The sequence below is a fragment of the Sinocyclocheilus grahami genome, unplaced genomic scaffold (genome assembly GCF_001515645.1).
Source record: "Sinocyclocheilus grahami isolate Dianchi unplaced genomic scaffold, SAMN03320097.WGS_v1.1 scaffold380.1, whole genome shotgun sequence".
NCBI lineage: Eukaryota > Metazoa > Chordata > Actinopteri > Cypriniformes > Cyprinidae > Sinocyclocheilus > Sinocyclocheilus grahami.
The window spans coordinates 1,380,618-1,384,637 of NW_015505559.1; the positions used below are offsets into that span (position 1 = coordinate 1,380,618).

Here is a 4,020-nt window from a genome sequence, read left to right on the forward strand (position 1 = left end):
ACTAAGGACGTTATAAGGTCAACAGTAAGTTCATCATCATCATCTCAAAACAAACACATCTATTCAAATCCATTTCCTGGAGGGCCACAGCCCATAGAGTTCAGCTCCACCCCTAAGCAAATACACCTGCCCATAATAATAACAATTTTGAATTTTGAAGGTTGGAACTAAACACTGTGCGTTATGGCCCTCCATGGAACAGAATCAAATAGCCCTGTTATACATAATTTTAACAAAATAATGTAATTTTATTAATATAATTAAATACATTTTACATATATTTTGACAAGTCATTGACGGGGAGGGGGGTTGTGTCACAGATACACCAGCCTCGTCAGAACCAATCACCCATCATGCACGACCACAATCACCAGAGATCTAATTCGCTGCACCTGTCCCCGCCCAATCAAGACCTGCTCTTGTACGCTGTCTGGTCTTGAGTTCACTTCATGACTCCTTACCCGGACTCTCTTACCTGTGGACTTACCTGAACTCACCCGTCTTCATCCTCTGTCTCCTTTGAGCTCCTCCGCCGAACCTGCAAGAGAGACGCAATACAGTTACCTGCTTGAGGTAAGTTGGCTCAACCTGTTGTTGAAAGTATTGTTTACCAGTTGCTTTGAATCTTCCACTCTCAGCTTTAAGCTATTGAATAAAGATTCCGAACTTACCTGTCTGTCTCCTCGAGGTCTTCTTCTGTAGCGTGACAGGGGGTGGACAGTTAGAAATGTACATTATAGCATGTTTTACATATAGTGATAATTTAATGGGTTTTAATGAGCATAATAAAGAGAGCGAGAAAAATGCATGAAAAAAATAAAGCTAAATTTTTATCTTTACAGTGAAAAAATCAGGGGAGTTTACTAAGAGGGATATGTTGATAGTCCATTAGAGTTGAGGCTGAAGAAGGTAACAAGTGGAGTCAACTGGAAGGCTTTTCTTACCGTACGAAAACAACTGAATTTGTGGATTCATCATTAATTGAAGGTGTGTTTTTTTTTTTTTTTTTTTTAATCGATAAAGAAATCAATAAATCCTCTAATGCACTTCTTTGCGTCCCACAAGCAGTTGCAATAAATAAATACCACCCTTACCTCTTGTATTGGGAGATGTGGCTAGAAACCTTTAGAATTCTTCACCGATGTCCATGTCTGCTCAGCCAGAGTCCGTGTCTCTATGGGGCTTCTTTGGAAGTTTTATATTCAAGTTCTGACAATAGGTTATTCTTAATAAAATACTCAAGAGACTTGTTTAAAAAGAAGTTTAACGCATCACCATTGTAAATGGTTTCGCTTTATTAAAAACAATAACTCATAAGCATTAAAATAAAAAATAAACGGCGAGAAGTCTTCACCTCGAATTGCAGCACGAATGTGTTCCAAACATCAAATTTTATAGTCATGCATACAATGCGTCTCCTTTCCGTATCTCCATATTCAGATAATGCACAAACACATACACCCATTACTCTTTGTGTGAGCGGGGCATAAATTGCGTATGCCAGGAAATGTGACCTTTGATATAGTTAGCAACCTCACAGAAGCATAAATGCAAACGGGAGTAATTACAGCATCTTTTTAGAGAAGCAAGCTAATCTATAACTACTTTAATCTAAACAATTACAACATCTTACAGGCGTAGGCTAGGCAAATAGCAGTTTCTAAACTATATCCCAACATTTCTTTTAAGAGAAGATAAAACCTATCACAATACAACACTTAAGAAAGAAGGTCCATTCTGCAACATTACTGCAAAATGCACCTCCTTGCACAATCATTGTACAGTGAGCACAGAGTATACATACGTGGCAGTTTTTAAAGCCTCACTCGCTTCAGGCCTTCAAGGAGCCTGGGCCGCGCCCCAGATCTCACCGCAGCAAAGCCTCACTCTATGGCAAGCCGTTTTAGCTTAAAATATCCCCAGCGTTACTCGTCGTAATTGCATTTTTACTAGTAACAATTCAATTAGAGAGCTCTACAATTAAATTCTTACTAGTAACAATGTCAGTTAGAGAGCTCACTAAATCAATTCTTACTAGTAACAATTATAATTAGAGAGCTCTCTAATTCAGGTCTTACTAGAAACAATGCAGTTAAAGAGCTCTCTAATTATAATTGCTACTAGTAAGAATTGATTTAGAGAGCTCTCTAACTGGCATTGTTACTAGTAAGAATTTAATTGTAGAGCTCTCTAATTGAATTGTTACTAGTAAAAATGCAATTACGACGAGTAAGGCTGGGAACAATTTAAGCTAAAACGGCTTGCCATACTCACTCGCTTCTCGCTGCGGCACAGCCTTTCACCGCAGCCGCAGCGCTGTACATGGCCGGGCCTCCAGCTCTCTTAGCAGACGCTAGCTCAAGGCTGCCTCCGCTAACGGCGCAGGCCATGTTGCAAATTAATTAATTTTCAGGTCAAGTCGCTAAGGGCAGGTTTTCGTGGCTAAAGTTTGTTAAACGACATTGTGACATAAACCGATGTTATGTCAGATGATACAGACGGAACAGACATGATAAATTTCACGCAATTCTTCTGGCAGGATCAATTTATTTATGGAAATATTTCACCATTCACTGACATGCCCACTGCGTGCTCTACTCAGAATTGATCTAAAACGCAACTGCCCTTGTATTTTGCCACAGGACAGCAATCGTGAGTAAATGTTCTGTCGTCTTTTTAGGACTGTAATATGAAGAGCGTGCAAAGTAAATATATGTAGGGTATCAGACAATTTAAGATTCGATCAAGAACATGGTTGAAACACGAGGAGCCGAATTAATTAAGTTAGCCATGTAATATATAACGTTTCACCGTTACTCGTGTAATTCGTCAGATTATTTAGGCTAATAATATCTAAAAGACAAAGGAATCATGCAATCAGGGTGTTAAAATAAACACAAACTCGCCTTTCAGTTCACCGACAACTCCACTGACCAATAGCCACTGCACAAATTGTATGCCCAATTTTAGGATTTTTTGTATTGATTTGAAATTATTTTATGAATCTCTCTGCTCATCACTTAATAAGAAAGCTTCTAAAACTACTGGATTGATGGAAAAATATTGACTTTGATGTAAGGGTTACCTCCTGTGTATTCTTTGAAGTTGACATTTTATGTGTAATTTTCTGTTCAAGTGTTTTTTTATTTTAATTTATGATTTATTTATTTTTAAAAAAGAAAAGATGTTTAACTTTTTTTATTTATTTGTTTTTGTTCTGTTTCTTTCATTTTTATTATTCTTTATATATTTATTGTTTTGTATTCTGGTTATGTATGTAATTTATTGCTATGATTCGTCAGATTATTTAGGCTAATAATATCTAAAAGACAAAGGAATCATGCAATCAGGGCGTTAAAATAAACAAAAAAACTCACCTTTCAGTTCACCGACAACTCCACTGACCAATAGCCACTGCACAAAACAAATCCCAGCCGGGTCCGTCACTTTTTTTGGGTCCCCTTGAAACATTTCCGTTGTGGTCCGTGCCATTTGCAGTGCGTTTCTTCATTTGCATGTGTTGTGAGGATTTGCAGCGCGTGTGTTGTCAAATTGATGAAGATGTTTTCTTAATTTGCTGGTGTTTTTTCAATTTGCATGTGTTTGCGCTGAGCTCTCTCGGCCACCGTAGCGGTAGGCCTAAATATAAAAAAAAAAAAAACGTATGTATCTATGTTTGTGATAACTAATATATACATACATACATGTGTGTGTGTGTGTGTGTGTGTATATATACAGTGGGTACGGAAAGTATTCAGACCCCCTTAAATTTCACTCTGTGTTATATTGCAGCCATTTGCTAAAATCATTTAAGTTAATTTTTTTTCCTCATTAATGTACACACAGCACCCCATATTGACAGAAAAACACAGAATTGTTGACATTTTTGCAGATTTATTAAAAAAGAAAAACTGAAATATCACATGGTCCTAAGTATTCAGACCCTTTGCTCAGTATTTAGTAGAAGCACCCTTTTGATCGAATACAGCCATGAGTCTTTTTGGGAAAGACCCAACAAGT

At 37.4% G+C, this 4,020-nt stretch overlaps 1 protein-coding gene across 1 annotated transcript in view; it reads left to right on the forward strand.

Moving 5' to 3' along the window:
• Positions 1-454: 454 nt before the first annotated feature.
• Positions 455-4,020, forward strand: part of LOC107549779 (interferon-induced GTP-binding protein Mx3-like) — a 22,613-nt gene continuing 19,047 nt past the window's right edge. Inside the window, exon 1 of the mRNA XM_016230953.1 lies at positions 455-573. The gene's annotated coding sequence lies outside the window, so the exon portion shown is untranslated. The remainder of the gene's footprint in view (positions 574-4,020) is intronic.